Source organism: Electrophorus electricus, chromosome 2, assembly GCF_041902795.1.
Source record: "Electrophorus electricus isolate QZ-2024a chromosome 2, ASM4190279v1, whole genome shotgun sequence".
In the NCBI taxonomy this organism is placed as follows: Eukaryota; Metazoa; Chordata; class Actinopteri; order Gymnotiformes; family Gymnotidae; genus Electrophorus; species Electrophorus electricus.
Window position 1 is genome coordinate 5,476,719 of NC_137498.1, and position 24,234 is coordinate 5,500,952.

General features: G+C 39.0%; 7 non-coding genes across 7 annotated transcripts; all 7 read left to right on the forward strand.

Annotated features, from left to right (window-relative positions):
• Nucleotides 1-73, forward strand: trnav-aac (transfer RNA valine (anticodon AAC)). The gene has a single exon. It is a non-coding gene; the product is annotated as a tRNA-Val (tRNA).
• Nucleotides 74-2,266: 2,193 nt separating this feature from the next.
• Nucleotides 2,267-2,339, forward strand: trnav-aac (transfer RNA valine (anticodon AAC)). The gene has a single exon. It is a non-coding gene; the product is annotated as a tRNA-Val (tRNA).
• A 2,202-nt stretch (nt 2,340-4,541) lies between these two features.
• Nucleotides 4,542-4,614, forward strand: trnav-aac (transfer RNA valine (anticodon AAC)). The gene has a single exon. It is a non-coding gene; the product is annotated as a tRNA-Val (tRNA).
• A 2,193-nt stretch (nt 4,615-6,807) lies between these two features.
• On the forward strand, nt 6,808-6,880 carry trnav-aac (transfer RNA valine (anticodon AAC)). The gene has a single exon. It is a non-coding gene; the product is annotated as a tRNA-Val (tRNA).
• A 2,200-nt stretch (nt 6,881-9,080) lies between these two features.
• trnav-aac (transfer RNA valine (anticodon AAC)) lies at nt 9,081-9,153 on the forward strand. The gene has a single exon. It is a non-coding gene; the product is annotated as a tRNA-Val (tRNA).
• Nucleotides 9,154-18,792: 9,639 nt separating this feature from the next.
• trnav-aac (transfer RNA valine (anticodon AAC)) lies at nt 18,793-18,865 on the forward strand. Its single transcript has one exon. It is a non-coding gene; the product is annotated as a tRNA-Val (tRNA).
• Nucleotides 18,866-21,066: 2,201 nt separating this feature from the next.
• On the forward strand, nt 21,067-21,139 carry trnav-aac (transfer RNA valine (anticodon AAC)). The gene has a single exon. It is a non-coding gene; the product is annotated as a tRNA-Val (tRNA).
• Nucleotides 21,140-24,234: the final 3,095 nt, after the last annotated feature.

A 24,234-nucleotide genomic window follows, 5' to 3' on the forward strand; every position in this document is an offset into this window, starting at 1 on the left:
GTTTCTGTAGTGTAGTGGTCATCACATTCGCCTAACACGCGAAAGGTCCTCAGTTCGAAACTGGGCAGAAACATCCCTCTTGATAGCACACTAGTGGGGCAATTGTTGTGTGTATGAAGTGGATCTCTTTTTGCAGTTTGCCCTTTAGGTCCTGAGACTGAGACGCCAAGCTCCTTGTCTAATCGCAGCATCATTTTGTCATAAATCCTGTTAACAACCAGACCTTTTGGGGGTATAAATATTGATTGATATAGATGTTGAACACTCTTGATTTTTCTAGAGTAGTGGTCAATGCATTTGCTTTCCAGGTCACAGGTCCCAGTTTATATACTGTGCAGAAACATTTCTCATCCATTTTTGCTGTTTGAAATAGTTGGAACAAAGGGAAGCATGGGCAGGTGAGGCTAAAGAACTGCACAGGGAAATCAACTTAAACTCAGCATCATGGAACTGCAGCTGAGCTGCTTTTTAACTGTATTCAAAACGTTAAAAGAAGGCAATACTGTTCATGACTTCAAAGTACAATTGAGATGAGTGAGGTTCTGAGCACAACTATTGGGACTGCAAAGAAAAAGATCTTCGGGTTTTGTGGCCTTAAGCAGTGAAGATCTCACATGGCCCTGCTGCATAAGTTTAGAAAGCCAGAACAGAACCTACCATTTTCCAGGACCACCAGTTTGGACTGAAGTGTCGCTCGGACTAGAGGGTTTCCTGTCAGCTATCCAATATTTTTTCTGCAAGTTTGAATCAGATATTTCTGAAAAATTGGACTTGTGAACCATTTGAATTTTAGGTACATCTGCTCATTATTAGCATTTTAGGCCATCCAACATACCCACTAAATTTGCGTAAAATGGCAGCTATTTGTGAACTTGCAAATATGAAAGGTTTTGGCATAAATTATATTCATTCTTTTACTCAATAACTTGCACTCATTATCAGTTTTGGGTATGAGTTGGTGAAAAGATTGTTCTGAAAGTGCATTGATACCATACTGCATCAAGGAGTCTTTGCATGATTTCTGTAGTGAAGTGGTCATCACCTTTGCATTATACGTAAAAGCTCCTTGAATTGAAGCTGAGCAGAAACAGTAGTTGGTTCTTGGGTTTCTGACTCTTGTATTTGAAGTAGACATCAGGGAATCGAATGGCCTTCTTGCAGCAGAGTGAAAAGATTTTTTGAACTCCCTACTTACTCCGATTGAGTTCTCCAATTCCTGTACTCCAAAATCTGGCACTATAACTCATGTGAAATCCCCAACGTCTTCTTCTGCAACTTGGTTCCACATTGTGCAAAATTAAAATTTCAAGATCAGAAGATTACTATCATCTTAGTATGGACATAAAGAGTAGTTTCTCTGCTGGGGCTCTATTTGCAAACCGAGAAAGTCAATATATGCAGCAGGCTTGTCCTCCGGTGATGCAAGGACTGTGCTTTAGGAGCTGTGTTTAAGGCTGATTTCAATTGTCACAGGGATGATGTAAAACTCATTGTAGCATGATGGGTGTGCTAATCCATGTATTTCAAACAAAAGTAAACAAAACAGAAACACCACGAGTGCATCTGTATTTGATCTACTAAAAGAGATAAGTTAAGCTACTTAGCTAATTCTTAAAAGTAAATTCCTTCTAGTCTCCTGACAATTAAAATCCATGCAAAGCAATGTTTATGATGCAGAATCTGTGCACTAGGGATTGCTTTCCATGCCAATGAAACAGCTTCCAGTGATCAGGTAAAGTTCTTCATATTATTCCTAGAGAGTAACATTCTGTCTCTCAAAGGCAATGAAACAAGTAAACATTGGTTGCTGGGTTTGAATTTTGCATCCTAATGGGGTGAAGACAATTCAAGCCAGTTTCTTAAACATTACTACAGGAAGCATAAACTTTGGTGAGTGTGTTCTCATTTTGTTTCCCAACAGAGGTTATGCTAATTAGCTGAATTTCAAAAGTTAATTTCATCAATTCTATGGCAAAGAAAAAATGCTTGCAAGGCAATGTCAAGCATACAGAATTTGCGCAATAGGTTATGCTCTATATGCCAATGAGGGAACTACAGAGATAAAGTAAAACTCTTCATAATATGCCTAGTTAGCAACAGTCTGTTCCTCAAATGGTAAGAAACAAGAGAACTTTGGTGGGGTTGTGAGAATTTCCATCCTAATGATTGAGAAGTCAGACTCCTTAGCCAGATTTAAAGCTATGATTTTCAAGTGCCAAAAATGAGCAAAAGCTGGAGAGTGAGCCCAAAGAATCTTTTAATAGTGGTTTCTGTAGTGTAGTGGTCATCACATTCGCCTAACACGCGAAAGGTCCTCAGTTCGAAACTGGGCAGAAACATCCATCTTGATAGCACACTAGTGGGGCAATTGTTGTTTGTAAACAGTGTATGAAGTGGTTCTCTTTTTGCAGTTTGCCCTTTAGGTCCTGAGACTGAGACGCCAAGCTCCTTGTCTAATTGCAGCATCATTTTGTTATAAATCCTGTTAACAACCAGACATTTTGGAGGTATAATTATTGATTGATATAGATGTTGAACACTCTTGATTTTTCTAGAGTAGTGGTCAATGCATTTGCTTTCCAGGTTACAGGTCCCAGCTTATATACTGTGCAGAAGCATTTCTCATCCATTTTTGCTGTTTGAAATAGTTGGAACAAAGGGAAGCATGGGCAGGCGAGGCTAAAGAACTGCACAGGGAAATCAACTTAAACTCACCATCATTGAACTGCAGCTGAGCTGCTTTTTAACTATATTCAAAATGTTAAAAGAAGGCAATACTGCTCATGACTTCAAAGTACAATTGAGTGGAGTGAGGTTCTGAGCACAACTATTGGGACTGCAAAGAAAGAGATCTTCGGGTTTTATGGCCTTAAGCAGTGAAGATCTCACATGGCCCTGCTGCATAAGTTTAGAAAGCCAGAACAGAACCTACCATTTTCCAGGACCACCAGTTTGGACTGAAGTGTCGCTCGGACTAGAGGGTTTCCTGTCAGCTAACCAATATTTTTTCTGCAAGTTTGAATCAGATATTTCTGAAAAATTGGACTTGTGAACCATTTGAATTTTAGGTACATCTGCTCATTATTAGCATTTTAGGCCATCCAACATACCCACTAAATTTGCGTAAAATGGCAGCTATTTGTGAACTTGCAAATATGAAAGGTTTTGGCATAAATTATATTCATTCTTTTACTCAATAACTTGCACTCATTATCAGTTTTGGGTATGAGTTGGTGAAAAGATTGTTCTGAAAGTGCATTGATACCATACTGCATCAAGGAGTCTTTGCATGATTTCTGTAGTGAAGTGGTCATCACCTTTGCATTATACGTAAAAGCTCCTTGTATTGAAGCTGAGCAGAAACAGTAGTTGGTTCTTGGGTTTCTGACTCTTGTATTTGAAGTAGACATCAGGGAATCGAATGGCCTTCTTGCAGCAGAGTGAAAAGATTTTTTGAACTCCCTACTTACTCCGATTGAGTTCTCCAATTCCTGTACTCCAAAATCTGGCACTATAACTCATGTGAAATCCCCAACGTCTTCTTCTGCAACTTGGTTCCACATTGTGCAAAATTAAAATTTCAAGATCAGAAGATTACTATCATCTTAGTATGGACATAAAGAGTAGTTTCTCTGTTGGGACTCTATTTGCAAAACGAGAAAGTCAATATATGCAGCAGGCTTGTCCTCCGGTGATGCAAGGACTGTGCTTTAGGAGCTGTGTTTAAGGCTGATTTCAATTGTCACAGGGATGATGTAAAACTCATTGTAGCATGATGGGTGTGCTAATCCATGTATTTCAAACAAAAGTAAACAAAACAGAAACACCACGAGTGCATCTGTATTTGATCTACTAACAGAGATAAGTTATGCTACTTAGCTAATTCTTAAAAGTAAATTCCTTCTAGTCTCCTGACAATTAAAATCCATGCAAAGCAATGTTTATGATGCAGAATCTGTGCACTAGGGATTGCTTTCCATGCCAATGAAACAGCTTCCAGTGATCAGGTAAAGTTCTTCATATTATTCCTAGAGAGTAACATTCTGTCTCTCAAAGGCAATGAAACAAGTAAACATTGGTTGCTGGGTTTGAATTTTGCGTCCTAATGGGGTGAAGACAATTCAAGCCAGTTTCTTAAACATTACTACAGGAAGCATAAACTTTGGTGAGTGTGTTCTCATTTTGTTTCCCAACAGAGGTTATGCTAATTAGCTGAATTTCAAAAGTTAATTTCATCAATTCTATGGCAAAGAAAAAATCCTTGCAAGGCAATGTCAAGCATACAGAATTTGCGCAATAGGTTATGCTCTATATGCCAATGAGGGAACTACAGAGATAAAGTAAAACTCTTCATAATATGCCTAGTTAGCAACAGTCTGTTCCTCAAATGGTAAGAAACAAGAGAACTTTGGTGGGGTTGTGAGAATTTCCATCCTAATGATTGAGAAGTCAGACTCCTTAGCCAGATTTAAAGCTATGATTTTCAAGTGCCAAAAATGAGCAAAAGCTGGAGAGTGAGCCCAAAGAACCTTTTAACAGTGGTTTCTGTAGTGTAGTGGTCATCACATTGGCCTAACATGCGAAAGGTCCTCAGTTCGAAACTGGGCAGAAACATCTCTCTTGATAGCACACTAGTGGGGCAATTGTTGTGTGTATGCAGTGGTTCTCTTTTTGCAGTTTGCCCTTTAGGTCCTGAGACTGAGACGCCAAGCTCCTTGTCTAATCGCAGCATCATTTTGTCATAAATCCTGTTAACAACCAGACCTTTTGGGGGTATAATTATTGATTGATATAGATGTTGAACACTCTTGATTTTTCTAGAGTAGTGGTCAATGCATTTGCTTTCCAGGTCACAGGTCCCAGTTTATGTACTGTGCAGAAGCATTTCTCATCCATTTTTGCTGTTTGAAATAGTTGGAACAAAGGGAAGCATGGGCAGGTGAGGCTAAAGAACTGCACAGGGAAATCAACTTAAACTCAGCATCATGGAACTGCAGCTGAGCTGCTTTTTAACTGTATTCAAAACGTTAAAAGAAGGCAATACTGTTCATGACTTCAAAGTACAATTGAGATGAGTGAGGTTCTGAGCACAACTATTGGGACTGCAAAGAAAAAGATCTTCGGGTTTTATGGCCTTAAGCAGTGAAGATCTCACATGGCCCTGCTGCATAAGTTTAGAAAGCCAGAACAGAACCTACCATTTTCCAGGACCACCAGTTTGGACTGAAGTGTCGCTCGGACTAGAGGGTTTCCTGTCAGCTATCCAATATTTTTTCTGCAAGTTTGAATCAGATATTTCTGAAAAATTGGAATTGTGAACCATTTGAATTTTAGGTACATCTGCTCATTATTAGCATTTTAGGCCATCCAACATACCCACTAAATTTGCGTAAAATGGCAGCTATTTGTGAACTTGCAAATATGAAAGGTTTTGGCATAAATGATATTCATTCTTTTACTCAATAACTTGCACTCTTTATCAGTTTTGGGTATGAGTTGGTGAAAAGATTGTTCTGAAAGTGCATTGATACCATACTGCATCAAGCTGTCTTTGCATGATTTCTGTAGTGAAGTGGTCATCACCTTTGCATTATACGTAAAAGGTCCTTGAATTGAAGCTGAGTAGAAACAGTAGTTGGTTCTTGGGTTTCTGACTCTTGTATTTGAAGTAGACATCAGGGAATCGAATGGCCTTCTTGCAGCAGAGTGAAAAGATTTTTTGAACTCCCTACTTACTCCGATTGAGTTCTCCAATTCCTGTACTCCAAAATCTGGCACTATAACTCATGTGAAATCCCCAACGTCTTCTTCTGCAACTTGGTTCCACATTGTGCAAAATTAAAATTTCAAGATCAGAAGATTACTATCATCTTAGTATGGACATAAAGAGTAGTTTCTCTGTTGGGGCTCTATTTGCAAACCGAGAAAGTCAATATATGCAGCAGGCTTGTCCTCCGGTGATGCAAGGACTGTGCTTTAGGAGCTGTGTTTAAGGCTGATTTCATTTGTCACAGGGATGATGTAAAACTCATTGTAGCATGATGGGTGTGCTAATCCATGTATTTCAAACAAAAGTAAACAAAACAGAAACACCACGAGTGCATCTGTATTTGATCTACTAACAGAGATAAGTTATGCTACTTAGCTAATTCTTAAAAGTAAATTCCTTCTAGTCTCCTGACAATTAAAATCCATGCAAAGCAATGTTTATGATGCAGAATCTGTGCACTAGGGATTGCTTTCCATGCCAATGAAACAGCTTCCAGTGATCAGGTAAAGTTCTTCATATTATTCCTAGAGAGTAACATTCTGTCTCTCAAAGGCAATGAAACAAGTAAACATTGGTTGCTGGGTTTGAATTTTGCGTCCTAATGGGGTGAAGACAATTCAAGCCAGTTTCTTAAACATTACTACAGGAAGCATAAACTTTGGTGAGTGTGTTCTCATTTTGTTTCCCAACAGAGGTTATGCTAATTAGCTGAATTTCAAAAGTTAATTTCATCAATTCTATGGCAAAGAAAAAATGCTTGCAAGGCAATGTCAAGCATACAGAATTTGCGCAATATGTTATGCTCTATATGCCAATGAGGGAACTACAGAGATAAAGTAAAACTCTTCATAATATGCCTCGTTAGCAACAGTCTGTTCCTCAAATGGTAAGAAACAAGAGAACTTTGGTGGGGTTGTGAGAATTTCCATCCTAATGATTGAGAAGTCAGACTCCTTAGCCAGATTTAAAGCTATGATTTTCAAGTGCCATAAATGAGCAAAAGCTGGAGAGTGAGCCCAAAGAATCTTTTAACAGTGGTTTCTGTAGTGTAGTGGTCATCACATTCGCCTAACATGCGAAAGGTCCTCAGTTCGAAACTGGGCAGAAACATCCATCTTGATAGCACACTAGTGGGGCAATTGTTGTATGTAAACAGTGTATGAAGTGGTTCTCTTTTTGCAGTTTGCCCTTTAGGTCCTGAGACTGAGACGCCAAGCTCCTTGTCTAATTGCAGCATCATTTTGTTATAAATCCTGTTAACAACCAGACCTTTTGGGGGTATAATTATTGATTGATATAGATGTTGCACACTCTTGATTTTTCTAGAGTAGTGGTCAATGCATTTGCTTTCCAGGTTACAGGTCCCAGCTTATATACTGTGCAGAAGCATTTCTCATCCATTTTTGCTGTTTGAAATAGTTGGAACAAAGGGAAGCATGGGCAGGCGAGGCTAAAGAACTGCACAGGGAAATCAACTTAAACTCACCATCATTGAACTGCAGCTGAGCTGCTTTTTAACTATATTCAAAATGTTAAAAGAAGGCAATACTGCTCATGACTTCAAAGTACAATTGAGAGGAGTGAGGTTCTGAGCACAACTATTGGGACTGCAAAGAAAGAGATCTTCGGGTTTTATGGCCTTAAGCAGTGAAGATCTCACATGGCCCTGCTGCATAAGTTTAGAAAGCCAGAACAGAACCTACCATTTTCCAGGACCAGCAGTTTGGACTGAAGTGTCGCTCGGACTAGAGGGTTTCCTGTCAGCTAACCAATATTTTTTCTGCAAGTTTGAATCAGATATTTCTGAAAAATTGGACTTGTGAACCATTTGAATTTTAGGTACATCTGCTCATTATTAGCATTTTAGGCCATCCAACATACCCACTAAATTTGCGTAAAATGGCAGCTATTTGTGAACTTGCAAATATGAAAGGTTTTGGCATAAATTATATTCATTCTTTTACTCAATAACTTGCACTCATTATCAGTTTTGGGTATGAGTTGGTGAAAAGATTGTTCTGAAAGTGCATTGATACCATACTGCATCAAGGAGTCTTTGCATGATTTCTGTAGTGAAGTGGTCATCACCTTTGCATTATACGTAAAAGGTCCTTGAATTGAAGCTGAGCAGAAACAGTAGTTGGTTCTTGGGTTTCTGACTCTTGTATTTGAAGTAGACATCAGGGAATCGAATGGCCTTCTTGCAGCAGAGTGAAAAGATTTTTTGAACTCCCTACTTACTCCGATTGAGTTCTCCAATTCCTGTACTCCAAAATCTGGCACTATAACTCATGTGAAATCCCCAACGTCTTCTTCTGCAACTTGGTTCCACATTGTGCAAAATTAAAATTTCAAGATCAGAAGATTACTATCATCTTAGTATGGACATAAAGAGTAGTTTCTCTGTTGGGGCTCTATTTGCAAACCGAGAAAGTCAATATATGCAGCAGGCTTGTCCTCCGGTGATGCAAGGACTGTGCTTTAGGAGCTGTGTTTAAGGCTGATTTCAATTGTCACAGGGATGATGTAAAACTCATTGTAGCATGATGGGTGTGCTAATCCATGTATTTCAAACAAAAGTAAACAAAACAGAAACACCACGAGTGCATCTGTATTTGATCTACTAACAGAGATAAGTTATGCTACTTAGCTAATTCTTAAAAGTAAATTCCTTCTAGTCTCCTGACAATTAAAATCCATGCAAAGCAATGTTTATGATGCAGAATCTGTGCACTAGGGATTGCTTTCCATGCCAATGAAACAGCTTCCAGTGATCAGGTAAAGTTCTTCATATTATTCCTAGAGAGTAACATTCTCTCTCAAAGGCAATGAAACAAGTAAACATTGGTTGCTGGGTTTGAATTTTGCGTCCTAATGGGGTGAAGACAATTCAAGCCAGTTTCTTAAACATTACTACAGGAAGCATAAACTTTGGTGAGTGTGTTCTCATTTTGTTTCCCAACAGAGGTTATGCTAATTAGCTGAATTTCAAAAGTTAATTTCATCAATTCTATGGCAAAGAAAAAATCCTTGCAAGGCAATGTCAAGCATACAGAATTTGCGCAATAGGTTATGCTCTATATGCCAATGAGGGAACTACAGAGATAAAGTAAAACTCTTCATAATATGCCTAGTTAGCAACAGTCTGTTCCTCAAATGGTAAGAAACAAGAGAACTTTGGTGGGGTTGTGAGAATTTCCATCCTAATGATTGAGAAGTCAGACTCCTTAGCCAGATTTAAAGCTATGATTTTCAAGTGCCAAAAATGAGCAAAAGCTGGAGAGTGAGCCCAAAGAATCTTTTAACAGTGGTTTCTGTAGTGTAGTGGTCATCACATTCGCCTAACACGCGAAAGGTCCTCAGTTGGAAACTGGGCAGAAACATCCCTCTTGATAGCACACTAGTGGGGCAATTGTTGTTTGTAAACAGTGTATGAAGTGGTTCTCTTTTTGCAGTTTGCCCTTTAGGTCCTGAGACTGAGACGCCAAGCTCCTTGTCTAATTGCAGCATCATTTTGTCATAAATCCTGTTAACAACCAGACCTTTTGGGGGTATAATTATTGATTGATATAGATGTTGAACACTCTTGATTTTTCTAGAGTAGTGGTCAATGCATTTGCTTTCCAGGTCACATGTCCCAGCTTCCATACTGTGCAGAAGCATTTCTCTTTCATCCATTTTTGGTGTTTACTGTATAAAATGGTTGGAACAAAGGGAAGCATGGGCAGGCGAGGCTAAAGAACTGCACAGGGAAATCAACTTAAACTCAGCATCATGGAACTGCAGCTGAGCTGCTTTTTAACTGCACTCAAAATGGTAAAAGAAGGCAATACTGTTCATGACTTCAAGGTAGAATTGAGAGGAGTGAGGTTCTGAGGACAACTATTGGGACTGCAATGAAAGAGATCTTCGGTTTTTATGGCCTTAAGCAGTGAAGAGCTCACACGGCCCTGCTACATAGGTTTAGAAAGCAAGAACAGAACCTACAATTTTCCAGGACCACCAGTTTGGACTGATGTGTAGGTCGGACTAGAGGGTTCCCTTTCAGCTAAACAGCATTTTTTTTCTGACAGTTTGAATCAGATATTTCTGAAAATTACAATTGTGAACCATTTGAATTTTAGGTACGTCTGCTCATGAAACGCATTTTAGGCCATCCAACATACCCACGAAATTTGCATAAAATGGCAGCTATTTGTGAACTTCCAAATATGAAAGGTTTTGGCATAAATGATGTTCATTCTTTCTCCTAAATAATTTGCACACATTTTCAGTTTTGGGGATGAGCTGGTGAAAAAATTGATCTGAAATTGCAGTGATACCATACTGCATCAAGGCATTTTTGCATGGTGTCTGTAGTGAATTGGTCATCACGTTTGCATTATGTGTGAAAGGACCTTGAATTGAAGCTGAGCAGAAACATTAGCTGGTTCTTTGGTTTCTGTGTCTTCTATTTGACGTAGACACCAGGGAATCGAATGGCCTTCTTGCAGCAGAGGGAAATGATTTTCTGAACTCCATAGTTACTTCAATTGAGTTCTCCAAGTCCTGTACTCCAAACTCCGGCACTATAACGCATGTGAAATCTCTAACCTCTTCGTCTGCAACTTGGTTCTACATTGTGCAAAATGGAAATTTCAAGATCAGAAGATTACTAGCATCTTAGTATGGACATAAAGAGTAGCTTCCCTGTTGGAAAAAAATATCCCATCACTGTCTCCATTTGCAAACCGAGAAAGTCAATATATGCAGCAGGCTTGTCCTCCGGTGATGCAAGGACTGTGCTTTAGGAGCTGTGTTTAAGGCTGATTTCAATTGTCACAGGGATGATGTAAAACTCATTGTAGCATGATGGGTGTGCTAATCCATGTATTTCAAACAAAATTAAACAAAACAGAAACTCCACGAGTGCATCTGTATTTGATCTCCTAACAGAGATAAGTTATGCTACTTAGCTAATTCTTAAAAGTAACATCCTTATAGTCTCCTGACAATTAAAATCTATGCAAAGCAATGTTAATGATGCAGAATTTGTGCACTAGGGATTGCTTTCCATGCCGATGAATAAGCCTACAGTGATCCGGTAAAGCTCTTCATATTATTCCTAGGGAGTAACATTCTGTCTCTCAAAGGCAATGAAACAAGAAAACATTGCTTGGTGGGATTGAATTTTGCCTCCTAACGGGGAGAAGACAATTCAAGCCAGTTTTTAAACTATGCCTTGCAGGCACCAAAAAGGAGGAAATGCTGGGCTGATCCTGAACGGCTAGTGCAGTAGGGTTTCTGTAGTGTAGTGGTTATCACGTTAGCCTCACACGCGAAAGGTCCCTGGCTCGATACCAGGCAGAAACACAACTCTTGGTAGATTTGTAACTGCTGTCCTTTTAATTGAATGGAGAGTCGTTCTTCACAGAGAAAAGTCAGGCTCCTTAATTAATAGCCAAGCTGATTAATTAAAACTCTTAGCATAATGGGTATTCTAATTCAAGTCTTTCAAGCATAAACTTTAGTGAGTGTGTTCTCATTTTGTTTCCTAACAGAGGTTATGCTAATTAGCTGAAATTTAAAAGTTACTTTCATCAAGTCTATGGCAAAGAACAAATCCTTGCAAGGCAATATCAAGCATACACAATTTGTGCAATAGGTTATGCTCTAAATGCCAATGAGAGAACTACAGAGATAAAGTAAAACTCTTCATATTATGCCTAGTTAGCAACAGTCTGTTTCTCGAAGGGTAGGAAACAAGAGAACTTTGGTGGGGTTGTCTGAATTTTCATCCTAATGCTTGAGAAGTCATACTGCTTAGCTAGATTGAAAGCTATGATTTTCAAGCCCCAAAAATGAGCAAAAGCTGGAGAGGCAAAGAAGCATTTTAAAGTGGTTTCTGTAGTGTAGTGCTCAGCATGTTCGCCTGACACGAGAAAGGTCCTCTGTTCCATACCTGGCAGAAACATCCCTCTTGATAGCACAGTAGTTGGGCACGTGCTTTTTGTAAGCAGTGTATCAAGTGGGAGACTCTTTGTGCGGTTTGCCCTTTAGGTCCTCAGACTGAGGCACCAAGCTTCTTTTCTAATCGCAACATCATTTTGTCATAAATCCTGTTGACTAAAAGACCTTTTTGGGGGATCATTATTGATTGATATAGATCTTGAACTCTCTTGATTGTCTAGAGTAGTGGTCATTGCATTTGCTTTCCAGGTCACATGTCCCAGCTTCCATACTGTGCAGAAGCATTTCTCTTTCATCCATTTTTGGTCTTTACTGTATAAAATGGTTGGAACAAAGGGAAGCATGGACAGGCGAGGCTAAAGAACTGCACAGGGAAATCAACTTAAACTCAGCATCATGGAACTGCAGCTGAGCTGCTTTTTAACTGCAATCAAAATGGTAAAAGAAGGCAATACTGTTCATGACTTCAAGGTAGAATTGAGAGGAGTGAGGTTCTGAGGACAACTATTGGGACTGCAATGAAAGAGATCTTCGGTTTTTATGGCCTTAAGCAGTGAAGAGCTCACACGGCCCTGCTACATAGGTTTAGAAAGCAAGAACAGAACCTACAATTTTCCAGGACCACCAGTTTCGACTGATGTGTAGGTCGGACTAGAGGGTTCCCTTTCAGCTAAACAGCATTTTTTTCTGACAGTTTGAATCAGATATTTCTGAAAATTACAACTGTGAACCATTTGAATTTTAGGTACGTCTGCTCATGAAACGCATTTTAGGCCATCCAACATACCCACGAAATTTGCATAAAATGGCAGCTATTTGTGAACTTCCAAATATGAAAGGTTTTGGCATAAATGATGTTCATTCTTTCTCCTAAATAATTTGCACACATTTTCAGTTTTGGGGATGAGTTGGTGAAAAAATTATTCTGAAATTGCAGTGATACCATACTGCATCAAGTCATTTTTGCATGGTGTCTGTAGTGAATTGGTCATCACGTTTGCATTATGTGTGAAAGGACCTTGAATTGAAGCTGAGCAGAAACATTAGCTGGTTCTTTGGTTTCTGTGTCTTCTATTTGAAGTAGACACCAGGGAATCGAATGGCCTTCTTGCAGCAGAGGGAAATGGTGTTCTGAACTCCCTAGTTACTCCAATTGAGTTCTCCAAGTCCTGTACTCCAAACTCCGGCACTATAACGCATTTGAAATCGCTAACCTCTTCGTCTGCAACTTGGTTCTACATTGTGCAAAATGGAAATTTCAAGATCAGAAGATTACTAGCATCTTAGTATGGACATAAAGAGTAGCTTCTCTGTTGGAAAAAAATATCCCATCACTGTCTCCATTTGCAAACCGAGAAAGTCAATATATGCAGCAGGCTTGTCCTCCGGTGATGCAAGGACTGTGCTTTAGGAGCTGTGTTTAAGGCTGATTTCAATTGTCACAGGGATGATGTAAAACTCATTGTAGCATGATGGGTGTGCTAATCCATGTATTTCAAACAAAATAAAACAAAACAGAAACTCCACGAGTGCATCTGTATTTGATCTCCTAACAGAGATAAGTTATGCTACTTAGCTAATTCTTAAAAGTAACATCCTTATAGTCTCCTGACAATTAAAATCTATGCAAAGCAATGTTAATGAAGCAGAATTGGTGCACTAGGGACTGCTTTCCATGCCGATGAATAAGCCTACAGTTATCCGGTAAAGCTCTTCATATTATTCCTAGGGAGTAACATTCTGTCTCTCAAAGGCAATGAAACAAGAAAACATTGCTTGGTGGGATTGAATTTTGCGTCCTAACAGGGAGAAGACAATTCAAGCCAGTTTTTAAACTATGCCTTGCAGGCAACAAAAAGGAGGAAATGCTGGGATGATCCTGAACAGCCAGTGCTGTAGGGTTTCTGTAGTGTAGTGGTTATCACGTTAGCCTCACACGTGAAAGGTCCCTGGCTCGATACCAGGCAGAAACACGACTCTTGGTAGATGTGTAACTGCTGTCCTTTTAATTGAATGGAGAGCCATTCTTCACTGAGAAAAGTCAGGCTCCTTAATTAATAGCCAAGCTGATTAATTAAAACTCTTAGCATAATGGCTATTCTAATTCAAGTCTTTCAAGCATAAACTTTAGTGAGTGTGTTCTCATTTTGTTTCCTAACAGAGGTTATGCTAATTAGCTGAAATTTAAAAGTTACTTTCATCAAGTCTATGGCAAAGAACAAATCCTTGCAAGGCAATATCAAGCCTACACAATTTGTGCAATAGGTTATGCTCTAAATGCCAATGAGAGAACTACAGAGATAAAGTAAAACTCTTCATATTATGCCTAGTTAGCAACAGTCTGTTTCTCGAAGTTTAGGAAACAAGAGAACTTTGGTGGAGTTGTCTGAATTTTCATCCTAATGCTTGAGATGTCATACTGCTTATCCAGATTTAAAGCTATGATTTTCAAGCCCCAAAAATGAGCAAAAGCTGGAGAGGCAAAGAAGCATTTTAAAGTGGTTTCTGTAGTGTAGTGCTCAGCATGTTCGCCTAACACGAGAAAGGTCCTCTGTTCCATACCTGGCAGAAACATCCCTCTTGATAGCACAGTAGTTGGGCACGTGCTTTTTGTAAGCAGTGTATCAAGTGGGAGACTCTTTGTGCGGTTTGCCCTTTAGGTCCTCAGACTGAGGCACCAAGCTCCTTGTCTAATCGCAACATCATTTTGTCATAAATCCTGTTGACTAAAAGACCTTTTTGGGGGATCATTATTGATTGATATAGATCTTGAACTCTCTTGATTTGTCTAGAGTAGTGGTCATTGCATTTGCTTTCCAGGTCACATGTCCCAGCTTCCATACTGTGCAGAAGCATTTCTCTTTCATCCATTTTTGGTGTTTACTGTATAAAATGGTTGGAACAAAGGGAAGCATGGGCAGGCGAGGCTAAAGAACTGCACAGGGAAATCAACTTAAACTCAGCATCATGGAACTGCAGCTGAGGTGCTTTTGAACAGTATTCAAAACGTTAAAAGAAGGCAATACTGTTCATGACTTCAAAGTACAATTGAGAGGAGTGAGGTTCTGAGGACAACTATTGGGACTGCAAAGAAAGAGATCTTTGGGTTTTATGGCCTTAAGCAGTGAAGATCTCACATGTCCCTGTTGCATAAGTTTAGAAAGCCAGAACAGAACCTACCATTTTCCAGGACCACCAGTTTGGACTGAAGTGTCGCTTGGACTAGAGGGTTCCCAGTCAGCTAAACAATATTTTTTCTGACAGTTTGAATCAGATATTTCTGAACAATTAGAATTGTGAACCATTTGAATTTTAGGTACATCTGCTCATTATTAGCATTTTAGGCCATCCAACATACCAACTAAATTTGCGTAAAATGGCAGCTATTTGTGAACTTGCAAATATGAAAGGTTTTGGCATAAATGATATTCATTCTTTTACTCAATAAATTGCACTCATTATCAGTTTTGGGGATGAGTTGGTGAAAAGATTGTTCTGAACGTGCAGTGATACCATACTGCATCAAGGAGTCTTTGCATGATTTCTGTAGTGAAGTGATCATCACGTTTGCATTATACGTAAAAGGTCCTTGAATTGAAGCTGAGCAGAAACAGTAGTTGGTTCTTGGGTTTCTGACTCTTGTATTTGAAGTAGACATCAGGGAATCGAATGGCCTTCTTGCAGCAGAGTGAAAAGATTTTTTGAACTCCCTACTTACTCCGATTGAGTTCTCCAATTCCTGTACTCCAAACTCTGGCACTATAAGTCATGTGAAATCCCCAACGTCTTCTTCTGCAACTTGGTTCCACATTGTTCAAAATTAAAATTTCAAGATCAGAAGATTACTATCATCTTAGTATGGACATAAAGAGTAGTTTCTCTGTTGGGTCTCTATTTGCAAACTGAGAAAGTCAATATATGCAGCACACTTGTGCTCCGGTGATGCAAGGACTGTGCTTTAGGAGCTGTGCTTAAGGCTGATTTCAATTGTCACAGGCATGATGTAAAACTCATTGTAGCATGATGGGTGTGCTAATCCATGTATTTCAAACAAAAGTAAACAAAACAGAAAAACCATGAGTGCATCTGTATTTGATCTACTAACAGAGATAAGTTATGCTACTTAGCTAATTCTTAAAAGTAAATTCCTTCTAGTCTCCTGACAATTAAAATCCATGCAAAGCAATGATTATGATGCAGAATCTGTGCACTAGGGACTGCTTTCCATGCCAATGAAACAGCTTCCAGTGATCAGGTAAAGTTCTTCATATTATTCCTAGAGAGTAACATTCTGTCTCTCAAAGGCAATGAAACAAGTAAACATTGGTTGCTGGGATTGAATTTTGCGTCCTAATGGGGTGAAGACAATTCAAGACAGTTTCTTAAACATTACTACAGGAAGCATAAACTTTGGTGAGTGTGTTCTCATTTTGTTTCCTAACAGAGGTTATGCTAATTAGCTGAATTTCAAAAGTTAATTTCATCAATTCTATGGCAAAGAAAAAATGCTTGCAAGGCAATGTCAAGCATACAGAATTTGCGCAATAGGTTATGCTCTATATGCCAATGAGAGAACTACAGAGATAAAGTAAAACTCTTCATATTATGCCTAATTAGCAACAGTCTGTTCCTCAAATGGTAGGAAACAAGAGAACTTTGGTGGGGTTGTGAGAATTTTCATCCTAATGATTGAGAAGTCAGACTCCTTAGCCAGATTTAAAGTTATGATTTTCAAGCCCCAAAAATGAGCAAAAGCTGGAGAGGCAAAGAAGCATTTTAAAGTGGTTTCTGTAGTGTAGTGCTCAGCATGTTCGCCTGACACGAGAAAGGTCCTCTGTTCCATACCTGGCAGAAACATCCCTCTTGATAGCACAGTAGTTGGGCACGTGCTTTTTGTAAGCAGTGTATCAAGTGGGAGACTCTTTGTGCGGGAGTCTCTTTTTGCAGTTTGCTCTTTAGGTCCTGAGACTGAGACACCAAGCTCCTTGTCTAATCGCAGCATCATTTTGTCATAAATCCTGTTAACTACCAGACCTTTTGGGGGATAATTATTGTTTGATATAGATGTTGAACTCTCTTGATTTTTCTAGAGTAGTGGTCAATGCATTTGCTTTCCAGTTCACAGGTCCCAGCTTATATACTGTGCAGAAGCATTTCTCATCCATTTTTGCTGTTTAAAATAGTTGGAACAAAGGGAAGCATGGGCAGGCGAGGCTAAAGAACTGCACAGGGAAATCAACTTAAACTCACCATCATGGAACTGCAGCTGAGCTGCTTTTTAACTGTAATCAAAACGTTAAAAGAAGGCAATACTGTTCATGACTTCAAAGTACAATTGAGAGGAGTGAGGTTCTGAGGACAACTATTGGGACAGCAAAGAAAGAGATCTTTGGGTTTTATGGCCTTAAGCAGTGAAGATCTCACATGGCTCTGCTGCATAAGTTTAGAAAGCCAGAACAGAACCTACCACTTTCCAGGACCACCAGTTTGGACTGAAGTGTCGCTCAGACTAGAGGGTTCCCTGTCAGCTAAACAATATTTTTTCTGCAAGTTTGAATCAGATATTTCTGAAAAATTAGAATTGTGAACCATTTGAATTTTAGGTACATCTGCTCATTATTTGCATTTTAGGCCATCCAACATACCAACTAAATTTGCGTAAAATGGCAGCTATTTGTGAACTTGCTAATATGAAAGGTTTTGGCATAAATTATATTCATTCTTTTACTCAATAACTTGCACTCATCAGTTTTGGGTATGAGTTGGTGAAAAGATTGTTCTGAAAGTGCAGTGATACCATACTGCATCAAGGAGTCTTTGCATGATTTCTGTAGTGAAGTGGTCATCACGTTTGCATTATATGTAAAAGGTCCTTGAATTGAAGCTGAGCAGAAACAGTAGTTGGTTCTTTGGTTTCTGTCTCTTGTATTTGAAGTAGACATCAGGGAATCGAATGGCCTTCTTGCAGCAGAGTGAAAAGATTTTTTGAACTCCCTCGTTACTCCGATTGAGTTCTCCAATTCCTGTACTCCAAACTCTGGCACTATAACTCATTTGAAATCCCCAACGTCTTCTTCTGCAACTTGGTTCCACATTGTGCAAAATTAAAATTTCAAGATCAGAAGATTACTATCATCTTAGTATGGACATAAAGAGTAGTTTCTCTGTTGGGTCTCTATTTGCAAACTGAGAAAGTCAATATATGCAGCACACTTGTGCTCCGGTGATGCAAGGACTGTGCTTTAGGAGCTGTGCTTAAGGCTGATTTCAATTGTCACAGGCATGATGTAAAACTCATTGTAGCATGATGGGTGTGCTAATCCATGTATTTCAAACAAAAGTAAACAAAACAAAAACACCACGAGTGCATCTGTATTTGATCTACTAACAGAGATAAGTTATGCTACTTAGCTAATTCTTAAAAGTAAATTCTTTCTAGTCTCCTGACAATTAAAATCCATGCAAAGCAATGTTTATGATGCAGAATCTGTGCAATAGGGACTGCTTTCCATGCCAATGAAACAGCTTCCAGTGATCAGGTAAAGTTCTTCATATTATTCCTAGAGAGTAACATTCTGTCTCTCAAAGGCAAGGAAACAAGTAAACATTGGTTGCTGGGATTGAATTTTGCATCCTAATAGGGTGAAGACAATTCAAGCCAGTTTCTTAAACATTACTACAGGAAGCATAAACTTTGGTGAGTGTGTTCTCATTTTGTTTCCTAACAGAGGTTATGCTAATTAGCTGAATTTCAAAAATTAATTTCATCAATTCTATGGCAAAGAAAAAATGCTTGCAAGACAATGTCAAGCATACAGAATTTGCGCAATAGGTTATGCTCTATATGCCAATGAGAGAACTACAGAGATAAAGTAAAACTCTTCATATTATGCCTAGTTAGCAACAGTCTGTTCCTCAAATGGTAAGAAACAAGAGAACTTTGGTGGAGTTGTGAGAATTTTCATCCTAATGATTGAGAAGTCAGACTCCTTAGCCAGATTTAAAGCTATGATTTTCAAGTGCCAAAAATGAGCAAAAGCTGGAGAGTGAGCCCAAAGAATCTTTTAGCAGTGGTTTCTGTAGTGTAGTGGTCATCACATTCACCTAACACGCGAAAGGTCCTCAGTTCGAAACTGGGCAGAAACATCCCTCTTGATAGCACACTAGTGGGGCAATTGTTTTTTGTAAACAGTGTATGAAGTGGGTGTCTCTTTTTGCAGTTTGCTCTTTAGGTCCTGAGACTGAGACACCAAGCTCCTTGTCTAATCGCAGCATCATTTTGCAATAAATCCTGTTAACTACCAGACCTTTTGGGGGGATAATTATTGTTTTATATAGATGTTGAACTCTCTTGATTTTTCTAGAGTAGTGGTCAATGCATTTGCTTTCCAGTTCACAGGTCCCAGCTTATATACTGTGCAGAAGCATTTCTCATCCAGTTTTGCTGTTTGAAATAGTTGGAACAAAGGGAAGCATGGGCAGGCGAGGCTAAAGAACTGCACAGGGAAATCAACTTAAACTCACCATCATGGAACTGCAGCTGAGCTGCTTTTTAACTGTATTCAAAACGTTAAAAGAAGGCAATACTGTTCATGACTTCAAAGTACAATTGAGAGGAGTGAGGTTCTGAGGACAACTATTGGGACAGCAAAGAAAGAGATCTTTGGGTTTTATGGCCTTAAGCAGTGAAGATCTCACATGGCCCTGCTGCATAAGTTTAGAAAGCCAGAACAGAACCTACCACTTTCCAGGACCACCAGTTTGGACTGAAGTGTCGCTCAGACTAGAGGGTTCCCTGTCAGCTAAACAATATTTTTTCTGCAAGTTTGAATCAGATATTTCTGAAAAATTAGAATTGTGAACCATTTGAATTTTAGGTACATCTGCTCATTATTTGCATTTTAGGCCATCCAACATACCAACTAAATTTGCGTAAAATGGCAGCTATTTGTGAACTTGCTAATATGAAAGGTTTTGGCATAAATTATATTCATTCTTTTACTCAATAACTTGCACTCATCAGTTTTGGGTATGAGTTGGTGAAAAGATTGTTCTGAAAGTGCAGTGATACCATACTGCATCAAGGAGTCTTTGCATGATTTCTGTAGTGAAGTGGTCATCACGTTTGCATTATATGTAAAAGGTCCTTGAATTGAAGCTGAGCAGAAACAGTAGTTGGTTCTTTGGTTTCTGTCTCTTGTATTTGAAGTAGACATCAGGGAATCGAATGGCCTTCTTGCAGCAGAGTGAAAAGATTTTTTGAACTCCCTCGTTACTCCGATTGAGTTCTCCAATTCCTGTACTCCAAACTCTGGCACTATAACTCATTTGAAATCCCCAACGTCTTCTTCTGCAACTTGGTTCCACATTGTGCAAAATTAAAATTTCAAGATCAGAAGATTACTATCATCTTAGTATGGACATAAAGAGTAGTTTCTCTGTTGGGTCTCTATTTGCAAACTGAGAAAGTCAATATATGCAGCACACTTGTGCTCCGGTGATGCAAGGACTGTGCTTTAGGAGCTGTGCTTAAGGCTGATTTCAATTGTCACAGGCATGATGTAAAACTCATTGTAGCATGATGGGTGTGCTAATCCATGTATTTCAAACAAAAGTAAACAAAACAAAAACACCACGAGTGCATCTGTATTTGATCTACTAACAGAGATAAGTTATGCTACTTAGCTAATTCTTAAAAGTAAATTCTTTCTAGTCTCCTGACAATTAAAATCCATGCAAAGCAATGTTTATGATGCAGAATCTGTGCAATAGGGACTGCTTTCCATGCCAATGAAACAGCTTCCAGTGATCAGGTAAAGTTCTTCATATTATTCCTAGAGAGTAACATTCTGTCTCTCAAAGGCAAGGAAACAAGTAAACATTGGTTGCTGTGATTGAATTTTGCATCCTAATAGGGTGAAGACAATTCAAGCCAGTTTCTTAAACATTACTACAGGAAGCATAAACTTTGGTGAGTGTGTTCTCATTTTGTTTCCTAACAGAGGTTATGCTAATTAGCTGAATTTCAAAAATTAATTTCATCAATTCTATGGCAAAGAAAAAATGCTTGCAAGGCAATGTCAAGCATACAGAATTTGCGCAATAGGTTATGCTCTATATGCCAATGAGAGAACTACAGAGATAAAGTAAAACTCTTCATATTATGCCTAGTTAGCAACAGTCTGTTCCTCAAATGGTAAGAAACAAGAGAACTTTGGTGGAGTTGTGAGAATTTTCATCCTAATGATTGAGAAGTCAGACTCCTTAGCCAGATTTAAAGCTATGATTTTCAAGTGCCAAAAATGAGCAAAAGCTGGAGAGTGAGCCCAAAGAATCTTTTAGCAGTGGTTTCTGTAGTGTAGTGGTCATCACATTCGCCTAACACGCGAAAGGTCCTCAGTTCGAAACTGGGCAGAAACATCCCTCTTGATAGCACACTAGTGGGGCAATTGTTTTTTGTAAACAGTGTATGAAGTGGGTGTCTCTTTTTGCAGTTTGCTCTTTAGGTCCTGAGACTGAGACACCAAGCTCCTTGTCTAATCGCAGCATCATTTTGTCATAAATCCTGTGAACTACCAGACCTTTTGGGGGCATAATTATTGATTGATATAGATGTTGAACTCTCTTGATTTTTCTAGAGTAGTGGTCAATGCATTTGCTTTCCAGTTCACAGGTCCCAGCTTATATACTGTGCAGAAGCATTTCTCATCCATTTTTGCTGTTTGAAATAGTTGGAACAAAGGGAAGCATGGGCAGGCGAGGCTAAAGAACTGCACAGGGAAATCAACTTAAACTCACCATCATGGAACTGCAGCTGAGCTGCTTTTTAACTGTATTCAAAACGTTAAAAGAAGGCAATACTGTTCATGACTTCAAAGTACAATTGAGAGGAGTGAGGTTCTGAGGACAACTATTGGGACAGCAAAGAAAGAGATCTTTGGGTTTTATGGCCTTAAGCAGTGAAGATCTCACATGGCCCTGCTGCATAAGTTTAGAAAGCCAGAACAGAACCTACCACTTTCCAGGACCACCAGTTTGGACTGAAGTGTCGCTCAGACTAGAGGGTTCCCTGTCAGCTAAACAATATTTTTTCTGCAAGTTTGAATCAGATATTTCTGAAAAATTAGAATTGTGAACCATTTGAATTTTAGGTACATCTGCTCATTATTAGCATTTTAGGCCATCCAACATACCAACTAAATTTGCGTAAAATGGCAGCTATTTGTGAACTTGCTAATATGAAAGGTTTTGGCATAAATTATATTCATTCTTTTACTCAATAACTTGCACTCATTATCAGTTTTGGGGATGAGTTGGTGAAAAGATTGTTCTGAAAGTGCAGTGATACCATACTGCATCAAGGAGTCTTTGCATGATTTCTGTAGTGAAGTGGTCATCACGTTTGCATTATATGTAAAAGGTCCTTGAATTGAAGCTGAGCAGAAACAGTAGTTGGTTCTTTGGTTTCTGTCTCTTGTATTTGAAGTAGACATCAGGGAATCGAATGGCCTTCTTGCAGCAGAGAGAAAAGATTTTTTGAACTCCCTAGTTACTCCGATTGAGTTCTCCAATTCCTGTACTCCAAACTCTGGCACTATAACTCATTTGAAATCCCCAACGTCTTCTTCTGCATCTTGGTTCCACATTGTGCAAAATTAAAATTTCAAGATCAGAAGATTACTATCATCTTAGTATGGACATAAAGAGTAGTTTCTCTGTTGGGTCTCTATTTGCAAACTGAGAAAGTCAATATATGCAGCACACTTGTGCTCCGGTGATGCAAGGACTGTGCTTTAGGAGCTGTGCTTAAGGCTGATTTCAATTGTCACAGGCATGATGTAAAACTCATTGTAGCATGATGGGTGTGCTAATCCATGTATTTCAAACAAAAGTAAACAAAACAGAAACACCACGAGTGCATCTGTATTTGATCTACTAACAGAGATAAGTTATGCTACTTAGCTAATTCTTAAAAGTAAATTACTTCTAGTCTCCTGACAATTAAAATCCATGCAAAGCAATGTTTATGATGCAGAATCTGTGCACTAGGGATTGCTTTCCATGCCAATGAAACAGCTTCCAGTGATCAGGTAAAGTTCTTCATATTATTCCTAGAGAGTAACATTCTGTCTCTCAAAGGCAATGAAACAAGTAAACATTGGTTGCTGGGATTGAATTTTGCGTCCTAATGGGGTGAAGACAGTTCAAGCCAGTTTCTTAAACATTACTACAGGAAGCATAAACTTTGGTGAGTGTGTTCTCATTATGTTTCCTAACAGAGGTTATGCTAATTAGCTGAATTTCAAAAGTTAATTTCATCAATTCTATGGCAAAGAAAAAATCCTTGCAAGGCAATGTCAAGCATACAGAATTTACGCAATAGGTTATGCTCTACATGCCAATGAGAGAACTACACAGATAAAGTAAAGCTCTTCATATTATGCCTAGTTAGCAACAGTCTGTTCCTCAAATGGTAAGAAACAAGAGAACTTTGGTGGGGTTGTGAGAATTTTCATCCTAATGATTGAGAAGTCAGACTCCTTAGCCAAATTTAAAGCTATGATTTTCAAGTGCCAAAAATGAGCAAAAGTTGGAGAGTGAGCCCAAAGAATCTTTTAACAGTGGTTTCTGTAGTGTAGTGGTCATCACATTCGCCTAACATTCGCCTAACAGGCGAAAGGTCCTCAGTTTGAAACTGGGCAGAAACATCCCTCTTGATAGCGCAATTGTTGTTTGTAAACAGTGTATGAAGTGGGTATCTCTTTTTGCAGTTTGCCCTTTAGGTCCTGAGACTGAGACGCCAAGCTCCTTGTCTAATCGCAGCATCATTTTGTCATGAATCCTGTTAACCATCAGACCTTTTGGGGGGATAATTATTGATTGATATAGATGTTGAACTCTCTTGATTTTTCTAGAGTAGTGGTCAATGCATTTGCTTTTCAGTTCACAGGTCCCAGCTTATATACTGTGCAGAAGCATTTCTCATCCATTTTTGCTGTTTGAAATAGTTGGAACAAAGGGAAGCATGGGCAGGCGAGGCTAAAGAACTGCACAGGGAAATCAACTTAAACTCACCATCATGGAACTGCAGCTGAGCTGCTTTTTAACTGTATTCAAAACGTTAAAAGAAGGCAATACTGTTCATGACTTCAAAGTACAATTGAGAGGAGTGAGGTTCTGAGGACAACTATTGGGACTGCAAAGAAAGAGATCTTTGGGTTTTATGGCCTTAAGCAGTGAAGATCTAACATGGCCCTGCTGCATAAGTTTAGAAAGCCAGAACAGAACCTACCATTTTCCAGGACCACCAGTTTGGACTGAAGTGTCGCTCGGACTAGAGGGTTCCCTGTCAGCTAAACAATATTTTTTCTGCAAGTTTGAATCAGATATTTCTGAAAAATTAGAATTGTGAACCATTTGAATTTTAGGTACATCTGCTCATTAACAGCATTTTAGGCCATCCAACATACCCACTAAATTTGCGTAAAATGGCAGCTATTTGTGAACTTCCAAAT